Source organism: Saccopteryx bilineata, chromosome 5 (genome assembly GCF_036850765.1).
Source record: "Saccopteryx bilineata isolate mSacBil1 chromosome 5, mSacBil1_pri_phased_curated, whole genome shotgun sequence".
NCBI lineage: Eukaryota > Metazoa > Chordata > Mammalia > Chiroptera > Emballonuridae > Saccopteryx > Saccopteryx bilineata.
In genome coordinates, this window is record NC_089494.1 from 248555667 (window position 1) to 248564460 (window position 8794).

The window sequence follows — 8794 nt, forward strand, 5'->3', positions numbered from 1 at the left end:
ACAATTCTTTCAAGCCCCTGAGACTTTGGGACTGTTTGTTACTTCAACATGTTGACTGTTACAATTGATTTTTAAAAATAGCAATAAATAGGCTAACTATGTGCCTGGTAAATGTTTTAAATACTTATCATATGTAAACTCATTTCATCTTCATATCAACCCTATGACATAATGTTATTATCCCATTTTATATAGATGAGAATATTGAGGCCCATAGAGGTTCTGTGTCTTGCCCAAAGTTATATAATTAGTAAGGAGCAGATCCAGGAATCAAACCCACACAGCCTGGTTCTACATGTGCCACACATACACACATACACACACACACACGCACACACACGCGCGCGCGCACACACACATACACACATACATACACACACATACACACACATACACACACGCGCACACACGCACACACATGCGCGCGCGCACACACACACATACACACACGCACACACATACACACACATACACACACACGCACACACATACACACACACACGCACGCACAATAATCTCAGGACTCCTATGATGTCCAAGTCCAGGGGAACCTGCTTTAGACAGAGCTGCGTCCAGGTGCACACACATCAGTAGGAACTGCTCTCCATGCCACTTGAATTCTCAGATAAGCTTCCAGTGAAGAGGCCTCCTCACGTCCAGGCCCACATTCTAACACTAAGCAACTACAGAAGAGAGAGATTTCCCTTCCCTGAAGTTCTGACAACAGGTCTTTACAGACGCATCCTCTTTCTGCGTTCAGTGTGTGTCATTCCGTGTGACCGTTTCTGAGAAGGGGCGGATGGGCGCTGCGCAGGCAGGTGGCGACATGCCCCTGCGCACGTGGAATGACGGAGGCGTGAGTGCCTGAGGACCCCTGCGAGGCTGCCAGAGGGCCCAAGAGCTCTCAACTCTGCATTTGCTGGAGTTGTGAAAATAAACAACAAGCCCCAAGATGAATGCCAGATACATTGTTGAACGTTGTCATGGAACTGAAGGCGGCAAAATTCCAGACTGGAAATCCCTGGGACTTGTGTGCATATTGGAAGGATGTTTCTTTTATTTCCCTTTTTCTTCCTTGCCTAAGTTTCTCTTACTCTCTATTCCTAGCACGTGCTGCATGCTCACGGACAGAGCTTTCTTCACGGGTATGCTTCCCTCAGACCCTGCAGACTGGCAGACAGACGTAGACAGATAGACACACACACACACATTCTCTCTGCTTTTGTTTTCAGAGTGGTCATACAAAGAGCACTGGATCAGGGATCAGGAGACCTGCCTCTCATTCAGCTTCATTTTCTGTGAACTTGGGAATGCCACCACTTTGATCTGGGTCTCAGTATCCCCACCTGAAAAACAAATGAGGCGTTGGCAAGATGGGTCCAGACACTCTTCTTGCTTTCACACTGTCCTTGGTCCCAGCACCCTCCACCTCACTCCCCAGCTTCCTCCCTTAGCCCCACACCCCAGGGAAACAGCCTGGATCCTTCCCCGGCCTCACACAGCTCCAGCCCCAGCCCAGCCGCACCGTGTACCCCCTCCCAGCGTCCCCCCTGCACTCAGCTCGCTCAGGACAGCTACTCCACTCCACGCCGCCAGCAGCACCCACAACTTCTTGGGCTTGTCCTTGAAAGAGGCCACATCTTCCACCCATTCATTCATGCCTCATGACTCAGATGGGATCTTTAAAGAGAAAAATGCAAGAAAATATATAAATAGACACCCAAATAAACTGGGCACCATTTGCCATGGCATAGTGCCCAAGAAGTACCCAGGCTGTCACTGATCTTTTTTTTTTGCACAGCTCACTGTCATCGCAGTCCCGAGGCAGGGCAGGTCAGTGGGGAAGGAACATCATTGGAGTCTGACAGGCCTAGGCGCCCTCCAGGGTTTGGTCTGCCACTTTGCTGTGTACTCTTGGGCCAGGTACTTAATCTCCCCATGGCCTCGATTTCTTATGGTAATATGGTGGTGGGAATTTCAGCTCCTAGTTCCCTCCTGGAGCTGAGAGGGTTAAATAAGTTTATTGTTTTCTGCCACAAAAAAACAGTATAGAATATTATAGAGCTGTTAAAGAAAAAAAGAAGAGAAAATGAATGCAGCACTCAATGACAAAAGCAAGGTGAAGAACAGCATGGGCTGTTTGTTATCTACAGACACAGACAAGAGTGTGGGGATTGCAGAAGAGAAAGAGAGGTGGGGGGAGGGGGAGGGGTAGATCGTGATGGAGGGAGACTTGACTTGGGGTGGCGAATGTATAATGCAATATACAAACGGTGCGTTATAGAATTGTGCACCTGGAATCTGTATCATTTCATTCACCAATGTCACTCCAATAAATTCCATAAAAAATAAAAAAATGATAAAAAAAATGTTTAAAAGAGGGAAAGAGGGACAAATTAGTTGGTAGATAGGATGAGAAACATGCTGGTGGTTTCCCATTTTGTCCATCTAAGACATAGAACCCCAGAAAGATTTACCCTTTTCACCAAGGACTCTATGGTCAAGTGTGAAAGGATCTTGCACTATGATTATCGCCATCTGTTGGCAGGAGGCTGAGTTGAGGTGATTTTGTTTTGTAGCTTCGTTTGCAGCTATGTAGGTTTGCAACTTGGAAATTCATAGGTAGAGAATTTTTTTAAAACAAAAATAATTTTTTTTTAAAAAAAGGGAAAGGAAGAGTTTACATACATGTAAATCTCAACCTACAACACACACATATGCCCTCTAACGTGACACGGAGCACTAAAAGAAATGGCGCTCCGTGGGAGGAAGGAAACTGATTGGATGGGGGCCAGAGGTGGTTTTACTGTACGGCTCTTAATCTATTCTTCAGAATCTGTTTTGCCCAAGCAAATACATATAACCTATTCCAAAAGCTGAATTTAAAAAAGACGGAAAACGAAAGATACCCGCACTGATTTGCTGGAAGCCGTTGAGACCCGGAGCTGGGGGTGGGGGTGGCGAGAAGCCACCACCAACAGGTTTCATCTCTGACTCTGGGACAGAGTTCACCAAACTGAGCAAATGCCCCTTGCAGCCACCCTGGAAAGTTACTGAGTAAAGACCTCCAGTCTGGGGGAGGGGGCGGCCTCTGGCCAGAGCTTCCTGCGAGGGAGCTGGAGCGCCTGAACGAGCCTGTGAGTCACTGTTTTCACCCTCATCATCGCCATCGAGAGCACCAACTGGAACATTCGCATGGTGCTTTTAAATGGACACAGTGGTTTCACAGATATTAATGATCTCACCGAGTTTTCCAGCCATACCCTGAAGTTGTTGTTATTCCTCTCATTATCTCCTTTTCTGGGCTGTCGCAGCCTCTGTCCCTGCCCCTCCCTCATGTCCTGGGACGCACCATCTTGCTGGCTTCTTACTGTCAACACCCCAAGTCCTTTCCTGGAGGCCTTCTGTGGCCACAGCTGAGCCTGCGCAGGGGCCCGGCCAGAGTGCTGTGCTGAGGAGCTGTACCTCTGGGAGCAGTCCTGCCCTGTGTCTGATGGGACCCGGCAGCTTACCCCCTTGGGTAGGACGTTTCGGAGGCAATTGCTCTAGTCTCCGCGAGGTCCCAGCTGAAATGAGTCCTCGTTGCTGCCTGTAGCAACCTGCTCCTGAAAGCCTCCTGGGGTGGCCCCAGTCCCCTCTCTCCTCCTGGTGCTTTCTGCCACCTCCAAGCAGAGGGTTTATGTGCTCACACATCTTTGTCTCAGGCTGATCCTCTCAGGGAACCGGGCCCAGGTCAAGGCACAGCCCCAGGGAGGGCAGGAGCAGGGACCTGACCTGGAGCTAGCTGGCTGAGCAACCTGGGCCTCCCCGCCCCCCTGCCCTGCCTCCCTCCTAAACTCCCCTGGAAGACAAGAGCAGACAGAGGGCAAACTTCCTCCTCCGAACCCAGGCTGGAGATGGCCACCGCATCAGGCACTGAGCTCCGAGCATCCAGTGCTCAGAGCGAAGGGAAGCCTGACACCTGTTCATGAGCCCAAGGACTGAAACTTGTCATTTGGAACATTTTTAAAATTGTGATATATTTTTTTCTCTAATCCAGCGGTTCTCAACCTGTGGGTCACGACCCCAGCGGGGGTCGAACGACCAAAACACAGGGGTCGCCTAAAGCCATTGGAAAATACATATTTATTATACAATACATTTTAAAATAAAATACGTATTTCCGATGGCTTTAGGTGACCCCTGTGTTTTGGTCGCAACCCACAGGTTGAGAACCGCTGTTCTAATTGTTCATTTCACATTGGCACAATAACTATTGACGGGCTTTTCTACAAATGTGTTTCTTTGATTTTTTTTAATGCCTTTCTCTCCTTTTCAAGAATTAAATAGTCACTTCAACTGTCAATGGTCTCCTTACAGAAACCTGATCATCTCTTGAAAGGAGCCGTGTTTCAAGGACGGTGAGGGGGCAGTCAGGGAAGGCGGTGAGAGGGGCTGATACCGGGCGGAGACCCTGAGGGCTGACTGGGGGGTCCCATAGGCCGGAGGTTGGGAGAGGGTTTCCCAGCCTCAAAGACTGACCTTGTGTCTGCACAGAGGCCGGGGACCTGCTTCCTGAAAGCAAGGCTCTGGCTCCACCGGACTGAGTGAGATAAATGTGTGTGAGTGAGCAGGCATGAACACACTGTCCCTCCCAGAGGCAGTAAAAAGAGAGAAAAGGAAAGGAGTGACAAACGGGAAACTTGCCTTGTTTCCACCAGACCAAGACGGGGGCCCCGAGGGCGAGCCTGCCCTGGCACCTGCACTGCACAGGGCTTGGTGTGACACCTTTGAGTCACGGGGAGTGCCCAGGGCCTTGGCTGTTGACAACCCCAGGACACTAGACGCCCTGTTCAAGACCCAGCCTCCTTCCGTCAGACAGAACCTAGCACAGCAGAAGGTCCCAGGAAGCCCTTTTACCGGGTCAGAGGGTTCATCCAGGGGACAGAAAAGACAGGAGGGTGTGTGGTTCTCACAGCTGGCTTCTGTGCTAAAAATGTTTAAGTGGTGGAGACGCAGGATCAAAAAGCTTTGGGCCCACTATTCTGTTCTAGGTCTTGTCGCGTGTGTTACCACTGATGGGGGGTGGTCCTCAGGGACACGGGTTCCTGCAGGCCAGTCTGTTTCAAGCATACATGTTTCATATGTACAGATGGTCTCTTAGATACCGCGGTGCTGGGCACACAGTAGGAGCTCGGTCAACAAGGGCCGAATAGCATGGAGACAGAAGCATTCTGAGTCTCTGCATGTTTCCAAAGGTCAGGGAAAGGGAAAAAGATGTTTTTTTTTATATCCGTCACTGCAGACAAGTTGGATCGTCTGGTGACCCACAGTGAGTGAGTCTCTGGGTGGCATCCTGTCTTTTAGTGACACCTCGCCGTTATGGCAGCACCTGGCAGTGAGCCTGCCACAGTCGGACTCGTCCTGCTGATTGTCCGGAGTCTTAAGGGTCTATTCCCAGGGATTCATTGTTCTTTACATTGTTACCTTCCCTGAGACATGGGGAAGCTGCCTTTCTGTCTGTCCCTATCACACAGGCCTTCCTGGTGCCCTAGGAGTGGCCAGGATGAGTCCAGAACTTTGACTGAGAGGGAATCAAAATATTGGAGCATAATTTTTGGGTGGAAGATGTGCTTATGGGTCAATAGGAACAAGAAGGTGGTGAGTGAGGACCCCCCACCCCCACCACACTCCCCTGCTGCCCTCCTTCCTTCCTCCCCCGAGTCCGGTCTTCCTTACGCCTCAGGGGTGAGGTAGCATCATAGCATTGCAGGAGCACAGCCTGCTGCGGAGGTTCAAATCCCACAGCCCTCTCCTGCTGTCTGAGCAGCTGCGGGCCTGTCTCCTTGGGTGATGAGAATGAGAATTACCTATCTCACGTGGCTGCGTGAGGATTCAGTCAATTAATAACGGTAACAGGCTTAGGGACCTGCTTGCACATGGTAAGGTCCATTCGTGTAAGGGTGAATAAATGTTATTTCCTGGTAGAGTTAGTTCAGACGGGAGATAATAATGAGATAGAATACACTTTGTGATGATGAAATGCTGCCCCAGAAAGGGTCCTTGGGGCTCCCGGGGGTCTCCTGAGAAATAAGCTCACCCGGGAAACTAGACGGCCTCGTGCTGGGCCCCGGCCTGGGAGCTCGTCACTTCATGTTCTAGTTTACATGGAGCTTGGCTTTGCCGTGTGACCATGGGCCACCCAGTTATCTCTCTGGGCCTGAGGCGGGGGAGAGAGGAGGGAAAAATTCAAACAAAGCAAAGCAAATCCAAACCCTAGTACTGTCTTATTTCACAGGACAACTTGTTTCCGAAGGAAGACTAGAGGGTTGAAACCACGTCATGTAGGGTGACGTTTAAGTTGAGGTGGACGGCAGTGACTTATCTATTATCTTGAAAACTCCTGAGGTCCTGGGGTGAGCTTGTTACTAGATGACACAGAAATGAATTCCCTCAGGTTATGCTTCCAATGAATGTGAGTTCATGTCAGTTAAAAATAGAAAAGTGTTTCCTGGAAATTGTGGTTGATCAACATGTTCCTTGCCGCTTCTCTAATGACAAAGGGACGGGGACAGCTTCTCTGGGGCTCAGAGCTCCTGACCTGTGTTCTCCCTACAGCTCGGAGAACATTGCTTTTGGAATCTAAATTGAGATCCAGGGTGGACCAAAAGGGTTATTTCTCTTGTGGGAAGATATTTTTTTAAATTAAGTTATCTTTGGATATATACAAATACATGCATGCACACATAACTATATTGAAAAAGAATTTTTTTCAGAACACTTCTAAGTTCACAGCAAAATTGAGAGAAGGTGCAGAGATTCCCCATACGCCCCTTGTTTCCACACAGGTACAGCCTTCCCTACTAGGCACATCCCCCATCAGAGCGGGCCCTCTGGTACAGCTGGTGAGCCTACATTGCCACATCATAATCACCCCGAGTCCACCGTTCACATTCCATTCCACTACAGTTCACTCTTGAACTTGGACAGTCTATGGGTTTATTCAAATGTATAACATGTATCCATCATTATAACGTACAGGTATTTTCACTGCCCTACAAGTCCTCTGTGCTCTGCCTATTCATTCTCTCCCCTCTTACTCCCTGAAGCCACTTGATCCTTTTTACTGTCTCCATCGTTGTGCCTTCTCCAGAGTGCCATGTAATTGGAATCACACAATGTGTGACCTTCTCAGATTGGCCCCTCGGTTATATGCATTTGAGGTTTCTTTCATGTCTCTTCATGGTTTGATAGCTTATTTCTTTTCAATGCTAAATACTCTTTCATTGCCTGGATGTACTACAGTTTATCTATTTACCTACTGAAGGACACGTTGGTTGCTTCCAAGTGTTGGCAATTATGAACAAAGCTTCTATAAACATCTGTATGCCGGGTTTTGTGTACACATAAGTTTTCAACTCCTTTAGTTAAATACTAAGGGGCATAATTGCTGGGTCATGTGGTGAGAATGTGTTTAGTTTTATAAGAAACCATCAAACTGCCTTCCAAAGTGGTTGTATCAATTTTGCATTCCAACTAATGGTGAATGAGAGTTCATGCCGCTCCACCTCCTGACCAAAATTGTATATTGTCATCATCCCAGATTTTGGCCATTCTAACAGGTGGTATCACATTGTTGTCTTAATTTGAATTTTTATGATAACATATGATGTGGAGCATCCCCCCCCCCAAAGTTACAAACAGGGAGGCAGTCAAACAAACTCCTGCATGTGCCCTACCAGGATCCACCCGGCATGCCCACCAGGGGGTGATGCTTGACCCATCTGGCATGATGCTCCTTTGCAGCTGGAGCCATTCTAGCATCTGAGGCAGAGGCCATGGAGCTGTCCTCAGCACCCAGGCCAACTTTGCTCCAGTGGAGCCTTGGCTGCGGGAGGGGAAGAGAGAGATAGACAGGAAGAAGAGGAAGAAGGGTGGAGAAACAGATGGGCGCTGGCCAGGAATTGAACCCAGAACTTCCACATGCTGGGCCAACACTCTACCGCTGAGCCAACCGGCCAGGACCTGGAGCATCTTTGAATATACTTCTTTCCCATCTGCATAGCTTCTTTAGTGAAATGTCTGTTAAGGTCTTTAGCCCATTTTTTTAAAATGGGTTGTTTTTCCTATTGTTAAGTTTAAGAAAGAGTTCTGTGTGTCTTTTGGATGACAATCCTCTTTAGATATGTCTTTTGCAAATATTTTCTCCTAGTCTGTGACTTGTCTTATTCTTTTGAGAGTGTCTTTGTCAGAGCAGAAGTTTTTAGGTTGAATAAAATTCAGTTTACTGCCCTGGTCAGTTGGCTCAGTAAGTTAGAGTGTTATACCAAAACAGAAAGGTTGTGGGTTTGATCCCTGGTTAGGGCACATACAGGAAGTGACCAATCAGCACATAACTAAGTGAAACAACAAATGATTGCTTCCTCTTTGTTTCTTCACTCTCTCTCTCTCTGTTCTTCTGTCTTTCTAAAATAAATTTTTTTAAAAGTTCAGCTTACCAATTATAACATTCATGGAGTATGCCTTTGGTGGTCACCAAACATGAGATTAATTATTTTGTAAGTATTGTATTAAAAACAACAACAATAGAATATGAAATTGAGGCTGCCCTGGACAACCTAGATGAAGCGCATGGGACAATTGTTGATCTCCCTGGAATCCATCTGTCACATCCCTAGAAGTCCTGATCTCTATTTGTGGACCCCATGGCTCCAGGCTGAAGCCACCCTGCTTTAGGAAAGGAACGTGTGATCCAGACAAAGTCAATCAATGGGCCTGAGCCTTGGCCAAAGTGCTTGGTTCATTGCTGGGCAAA